This window comes from Homarus americanus, unplaced genomic scaffold (genome assembly GCF_018991925.1).
Source record: "Homarus americanus isolate GMGI-L3 unplaced genomic scaffold, GMGI_Hamer_2.0 scaffold33468, whole genome shotgun sequence".
NCBI lineage: Eukaryota > Metazoa > Arthropoda > Malacostraca > Decapoda > Nephropidae > Homarus > Homarus americanus.
The window spans coordinates 10,732,359-10,740,807 of record NW_024714177.1 but is presented as its reverse complement, the minus strand read 5'-3'; positions in this window follow the sequence as shown (position 1 = coordinate 10,740,807).

Here is an 8,449-nt window from a genome sequence, read left to right as displayed (position 1 = left end):
CCTGACTCAATCACCCTCAACATGACCTTCCTGAAGCGGGGCTGAAACGGCGCCCCCAACCTGTAGAAGAGATAATTAGGGAAGAAGGTATTAAGGAGAGAAGAGAGAGAGACAGATTCTAAGTTCAGTAAAGAAAAATCTTAGATAAATATAGCCTGTAATCAGTACCTCGCGACACCGCTCATGTTTTACAAGTGAGAGCCAACAACATGACGAACGTACAGACGGAGACAACCATGCCCTGAGATACTGAGAGGAGAAACATCATAATCCTTTTGTTTGTAATTTTAAAACTTTTTTTGAGTTTGGTCACCTACAATCCGGGTCTAACTGGCTACAACAAGATCACAAAAACTCACCTGAATCCCCATCCAAAGAAGCCCATGACGGAGAGCCCCTCCCTACCCAAATGGAAGGGCGTTTGACCGCGGGCGTCGGTGTAGTGGGCGGCGAGGAACACTCTAATGTAGTTCTTGAAGACGATGTGGGCAAACTTCCCATTCATTACCTTCTGAAGAGCATCCTGCAGCTTTAACCTCTTCACAAGACCGGGTAAAAGGGAAGACACGAGAGCAGTTAGATCTAAATTTTACTCTTAATCTTCAGTTTAAACGGAGATTTAGGTGAAAATAATAATAATAATAAAAATAATACCACTAATAACAATGATGGTTGTCCCTTGTATTCGAGGATGTCTGAGGGCAGGCCACCGAGGTGTGAATATCATTTACAATTATAAAGTTATCACATGATACAGTATAGGAGCAGTAGTGCCCATGTGGCGGGACCGTACCATACATATGATCAATACTCGTGGTTATGAATTAAGAAATTAAATGAAAATAAAAAGAGAGAACAATTTTTACTCTTTTACACAAACCTCCATCTTGGCATAAATCTCCTTGATTGCGGGGTCAGTGTGTTGGGATAAGTACTCGAGGGGCACCCCGGACAAGATCCAGCTTTCAATACTCCACTGCCACCCTTCCTCCTCCACCAGCTGCCTCACGTTCTCTAAGGGCTTGGTCCTCCCCTGCACTGATAGGTGAGCAATCAATGCAGATTTGTAAGCTGAGCTGATCACCAGAGTGAAAACCAGCCACCACCCTATCAACACCTGAATGAAACGACAGGTACAGTTGATTAGTCATTACACAGGTTTTGACATTTATAACCCCACCATTACCTGTGCCAGAGGACAATATGATATTAAGTGATGTACGACAAACATGTTTAAATAACTTTGGCGTAAAAGTCTGTCACTAGATATCCAGGAGGTGAAGTGCAGTACAAGAGAGGTTGTGGTATTCTGGGATAAATGAAGTTGTGTAAAGGGATATTGGTCCGTAACAGACAGAGCCTACTGGTCAAAATGGAATCCAAACCCATAAACTATAATTTAGAATTATACAACAATGACAAGGCCACAGAAAATGTCTATACAGATTTAATAAAGACAAAAGACCTGTGAAGTTGAAAAATATCTAATTGTAAAGGTCAATTTTTAACACACACGGTAAAGGGAAACACACACACCAGAAGTAAGGAGAAAGGTCAGCTAACTTAGGAAGAAAACAAGAGTATTCCAAACGCGTGATGTAAACTTCACTTAAGGTACTGCAGCTACATTCATGAACTTCATTTCAGGATAACGAACATCTCTTTTGGTGAAAACAGAGAACCTATAAACACCTACTCTGCCAGAGACGCCGACATGGGGGCTGGGGGGCGCAGTGCTCAGTAGGGCGCCCCAACCAAACAAGAAAGAGGAAGTGAAGTCGAGGGAACGCCAGTTGGAGGTCCAGCATGACGCCCTGTGTAGTAACCACAGAACAAGGCACCACACCACCACCACCACCAGCACCCCCGACCACAGCTCCCCTGCAGGAGTGGTGGTAAGTCAACTATCCACCAACATCGCCAGAAATACCCTTTATGTGACTACGGGTATGAGCTCAAGTAAGATGTGTAAAACTAAAAGAATTTCAAGCATATCAAAGTCTCTCGTGTTATGTTTTCGCAGAGCATTTAAGTAATTGATTAATAAAAAATAGTCACAAAACATATTGAAATCACAATGGAGAAGTTACAACAGAATTAATACACCTGCAAATGGGCGTATGATGGCTAGGTGCTGAGGCAGGAGTGTGGGCTTGAGGGAGGTGACGAAGAGCTGGTCGGAGGAATACGTTCTGGAGATGCCTATCACTTTCATGCGCTCAGGGGAAGTACCTATCATGGTGGAGCAGTCGGCCTCCTCCCTCTCCAAGTTCCCCACTAAGCCGTTAAAAGTGCCGTCCTCCTGCACCAGACCCCACACGTATTCCCGCTGCTCTCGGATCTCGTATCTGACAGCACGTGTAGGAAAATTAATAACACGTAAGGTCTGATTAGTTTTGGTTAAGATAAAAATACCAAGACTCATTCAGACAGAAAAAAAGTATTATTCCTTACGTTCCAACGATTTTTAAAACTGTATTTCTATTTTAAAAGAAAGTCATTTATTACACTGAACACAGTTATAAAAAAAATAATCCTTACTTAAAACAGATGTTGATATTATAAACTACTAATGCACTTCAACAACTAAGGTCTTTAAGAACGTATTCAAGTAAGCATATACAGAAGTAATCAACACTTAATTTAAAAAGATTCCTTACGTAAAATTTAGTACTGAGGACAAGATGACGAGCATCCTGGCATCTAGAGAGTCCTTGGGGGTGACGGTGGTGCCTGGCTCCTCCGTGTCCTTCTGGTAGTCAATGTAAGGGAAGAACCTCATGGTCAGGATCTTCACCTTATGCCCCAGAAAGTCCTTAAGTTGGTCTGGCGAGTAGGAAGGATTTTAGTGGGATCTGAGGACACTTTTATTCCTTCAGGTGTATGGTACCCATTCACAGCTGGGTGGACTGAAGGTGCCCTGACACCCAACTAACAACAAATATTTAATTGTTTTTTAATGATCAAATTATAGTAAATTTAGTAGTGAAGAATCTGTTTGGTGATGGCCATTGAAAAAAATAAGACTAAGTAAATTTGTTATTGATCTTGAAGATACTGAAAGCTATTTGGATAATGCATACTGCACTCATCATAACGGGAATATGATGTAATGATATAAAAATTAGTTTTCAGTGTAAATTTTGCTTGTGAATATTTTTAAGGTGAGGAGGGGAGGAGGGGGCGTGGTAGCTCGCCCAGTCACAAAGGGGCTGTGATTGTTTACGTTGTTTTATATAGCGGACAGGGTGGTGCATCGAGGCTATCCCAATATTACGTTTGGGTCACTGGGTCACGGTAACTGTTACTTCTCTAAATTTAATGACTTTTCACTTATAATATATTTATCTTAAAGTACTCACCGTGGTAGATAAGGTTGCCGAAGACCTGGGACCCAGAGGCAATGGTGTCCCACCGGTGAAGGAAACTGACCCCTGTATAGCCCTTCCTACAGTAGATACACCTCCTGTAGACCCTCACACCTCCACGCCGCCATCCTGCCACAGAGGTAATGAGTTGTATAATCATATGTAGTTTTCATCTCGGTAATGGGGAGCTTAGTGCATGAATCACTTTACTAGGTTAACGAAAAGTGCATAAAAATTAGAACACCTTAGCAGTTGAAGGAAAGCATTACTTAAGAATGTCAGAATTAATGTAATAAGACTACTATAAGGGGTATAGCAGCGTACAGCACAGAGCTCACATGTACGGATCATAATTGGAGCATGTGGTGTGAACTGTAACACGTGAGAAGCTACAACACATATACTTATATACAGAACATGATTGGTTACACAACTCCTGTACACTTGGCAATGAATACACCGTCGGATACACTTGTTAGTGATGAGACAACTCTTGGGTGAACAGCACTAGCCCCTCCACCCAACACACTGACAAGAAAAATGCTTAAAGGTTGCTGATAAGTTGTTCTCTGAATGATGGTACACTGACCTTCCTTCCCTTCGCCCTTCATGAGGAGAGATATACTCTTGAGAGGTGGAGTGTGGAGGTCTAGGTCTTCGAGGGCGAGGTAGAGAGCGTGAAGGGTGTTGCGGAGACTAGGATGCAGGAGGATGGTCTTCCCTCTGGCCTCCTCACCCACCACCACTACTCCTGTCATCGGTCGCTGCCACAATCTCGCCATTTCCAACAACCTGCAATTCAGTCGGTAAAACCATTGACTATATTTTTATCATAATATCATACATATTTAAGCAAAGTGTTAACCGCATGTGTAAACCGCAGGAGGCAGGAAACTTGATAAGCCAGTGTTATGTTGTGAAGAGTATACCTGAGGGAGTGGCTGGTGTGGTTCACGGTGGTGGTGCCGTCCACGATGACTGTACGACAAGTGGTCTTTAGGTCTCCCCACATCCCTTGGAGTAGCTGGTCCTGGGCTGACTGGTCTTGTGCTGACTGGTCTTGATGAAAAGTGTCAGCTTCCACCACCAAGACTGCCTGACCATCACTAATACGTCTAACACGAATAAAATCACAAAGGTTAAAGTCGTTTCCAGATCCTGACTCTTATCGTTATCTTTAGTTCACCGTACAAGAATATTATGACAGACACTTAAACATCATAGGCTTACCACTGAGATATTATTATGCTTAAAGCTTTCTTGAAGTTTGTGTGGAAATACATTAATAATAAGTTTAATGAGATTCACCTCACGAAGCTCGAGAAAAGAGACGAGGGTTGGGAAGTGGTGATCACTATAAGATGGCACCCTGCTTGGCGCCGTCCCTCCACACCACCGCGTGCTAGCTGTCGCTGACCAGTTGTGGGCGTGGCAGTAACTAGGAAGATTACCACCATCACCACCAGTGAGCGGGGCATCATCTTGACCTGTATGGAGTGAATGTACTAAACCGTCTATTACGTCCATCTGGTCGGCCGATCTGCCCCTGATGTTGCCGGGGCACTCTCCTGTTTGCCACTGACTGGGTGCCACCTATGTTGGTTATACCTCAAGTCTACATTAACACGCCTTCCTTTATTATGTTTTATGCACGAGAGCTGAGTGGGTGAGCATACACACTCAATCATGCCACACACACACACATTATATATATATATATATATATATATATATATATATATATATATATATATATATATATATATATATATATATATATATATATATATATATATATACACACACACACACACACTTCACAAACACAGTGAGAAATTTTGTACTTTACGGATAATGATAAAGTGAATTCCCGTAAAGTCTACTTCGCCGAAACAATCACTGCTCTACAAAAGAAGTCCTGAGAAAGAGCTCATTTGAAAACATCACAAATCAAACTTTGTTTATTGTGGTAGGCAGGCGGTGTGAGGACGGTGTTGCTGGTGGTGTGGTCCTGTACCTATACTTAATATATTGTAATTCTCTTACATTACCAACCATCTGTAAATGTTTTGCATGTCAAATTATTGCTGGATACAGTAATTTAGTATTAAGATTAATAAGAAAGGCGGGATGATGTGGTTGGGAGGTTAACATTAGTGGCGGCGCCTGGCAACTTCCCTCGACCCCCCCCCCTCCCCCCCCCGCCGCCCAAAAATAAAAAATAAAAAATAATAAATAAATAAAATAGAATAAAACAAATCCCAAAACAACAATGTAATTCTGTCATTTGAATCAAGAAAAATGAAAGGGAAATTAAACATATTAAATCAAATTGGTTAAGAAAATGACGAAAAACTTTTTTAAAAACTTCAGTTATGTATAAGTCACCTTTGATGTGAAAGGTGGAAATAAAAACTGTTTCTCTATTATCGATAATTCTAACAGCTTGGCGAACGATCAACTAAACAATGAATCGTTTTCAGTTTCTTATTCTCCTCAACAAACAAAATTATTTATAATGGAAGAAATAAACAAAGCATTTTGGAGAAGGAATGCCATTAACTTGAATTGCTTCAGTGGGAAATAAAATATACTTAAGTGCAAATACAAACTCTGAATTCTTGAAACAAACTTGTTATAGATTTTCGATTTTCAGTTCGTGTGCAAGGAATAGGTCGAGACAAGGAATTTGGTTGCAATATTGTACTCACTCAGCACACAACGAAGGACAGTGTAACCTAGCTGATATATGAGTGGGTGGGGGGGGGGGATAATGGAGAGGGGGAGGAGGTGGTTATAGAGTGACTATATATTTTTGATCTTAGTGACTTGAAAATATGTCTGGCGAATTTCGTATCTTAAGTGCTGTATCGATTCACCAGATGAAATTGGAGAACGTTATCGTGACATGAATAGCGATTTAACTTCCGTTTATTTGGTCATATTTACATTTTACAGAATCTGGAGCAAGGAAAGTAAAGTTTACATCTATTTTTGACTCGTAATATTCTAAGGCTAGCAAAAACAGGAAATTGTGACCAAGTCCCAGGTTGCTGATCTGTCTTTCTGCCTCATTTACACACAATTGCAGGGTCTCAAATGTTTCTCTTACTTGACAACAAAACATACATATAGCGTTTCTCACTAATTATTATTTTTTTATTTTTTTATTTCTTTATAGTTCTTTATTATTAGTAGTATTGTGGGGTAATGGATGTTTGTTTGGTGTTCTCACTCAGGATGGGATGGAGAAAGGAAACTCACGATGTGCTCTCATGTAGAGAGGGGTCGGGGAAAGTGGGAGTCAAAAAACAAGCAGGTCCTGGGAAGTAAAATTAGTTGCTCAGGACAAGGGGTAAAACAGGACCAGGGAAGGGTAGGTTTAAATGTATACTATACAAACAGTAGGAGCGTTAGAAATAAAATAGACTTGCTGAGAGCGGTTGTATGTACCGAGAATGTAGACGTCATAGCAATCACCGAAACTTGGATGAATCTGGCGAGCAAAATTTTTTTATCAGAGTACCACATAGAAGGGTACAACCTTTTTCACAAGGACAGGGAAGGTAGGAAGGGGGGAGGGGTCGCACTCTTCGTCAAGGATACATTAAAATGTTGTACTAATAATTCAATAAAGGGTGAAATAGGAACCGAGTCTGTGTGGGTAGAAATCACGGAAGGAAGAGAAAAACTAATTATGGGAGTGATTTACAGGCCCCCAAGTCTTGGCAAAGAAGCAGCTCAGCCCATATGGCAGGAAATGAGTAGGGCAGCAAAATATAACAACCTATGCATTATGGGGGATTTCAACTTCAGAAATATTGACTGGGACAACATTGTAGGCGACTATGAATCTGAAGACTTCCTAGACGCAGTACAGGACAATTTTTTGAAACAACTAATTACAGAACCTACTAGAGGTGACAATATATTAGACCTAGTATTAACAAATAAAGAAAATATTATCAGAGATATCACAGTAGGGGAAGAACTAGGTAACAGTGATCACAGAGAAATCAGGTTCACCCTAAATTGGGAAACGAAAAACAATGACAATATGGTCAGAGTCCCAAACTTTCGGTTGGCGGATTATCAGGGGTTAAGAAGGTACCTAGGTGAGGTCACCTGGGAACAGTCACGTCAGTTCCCAGTAGGAAGGGGTGAGGTCATAGATGACACAACAATTGATCATGACTATAATATATTCACTAGTATACTACATAAAGCACAAGAACAAAATATACCACACAGAAAAATTAGGTCAAATAAGAATGAGCCAAGGTGGATGACCAGAAAACTTAAACATGACATAGGAATAAAGAAAGGAATATATAAGAAATTAAAGGGAGGGGAGGAGCAGCTCAGAAACAGGTATAATGAACTATCTAGGAATGTTAAGAAAAATGTAAGGAAAGCAAAGAGAGACTATGAAATCAAAATAGCAAGAGAATCCAAGGCGAATCCCAAGGGATTTTTCCAGGTATATAGGACAAAGGTCAAGGACAAAGTTGGGCCTTTAAAGTCAGGGAGGGGAGAATTGATAAATGGCAGTGAAGAAATAAGCAAAGCATTGAACAGCTACTTCTTATCAGTTTTCACAGAAGAAATTTGCGATGAAATTCCGGAGGTGGAACTGATATTTAAGGGAAAGGAAGAAGAGAAATTAAAGAATATCACTATCAGAAAAGAGGATGTTCTTAAGAAGATAAATAAACTAAAGAATACAAAATCCCCAGGGCCGGATGAAATTTTTCCTCGAGTCTTAAAAGAGTGTAGGGAACAGATTAGCGGACCCCTCGTAAACTTATTTACAAAATCATTAGACACTGGAGTTGTGCCAGAGTTGTGGAAACAGGCAAATGTAGTACCCATATTCAAAAAGGGAGACAGAGCATCAGCGTCAAATTACCGGCCGATCAGTTTGACGTCAGTAGTGGGGAAATTTCTTGAATCAATTATAGCAGATAGCATCCGATCGCATCTAGAGAAAAGCAAATTAATCTACGACTCTCAACATGGGTTTACAAAGGGAAAATCTTGTCTAACAAATCTGCTAACGTTTTTTAGGAAAGTCTTCGAGG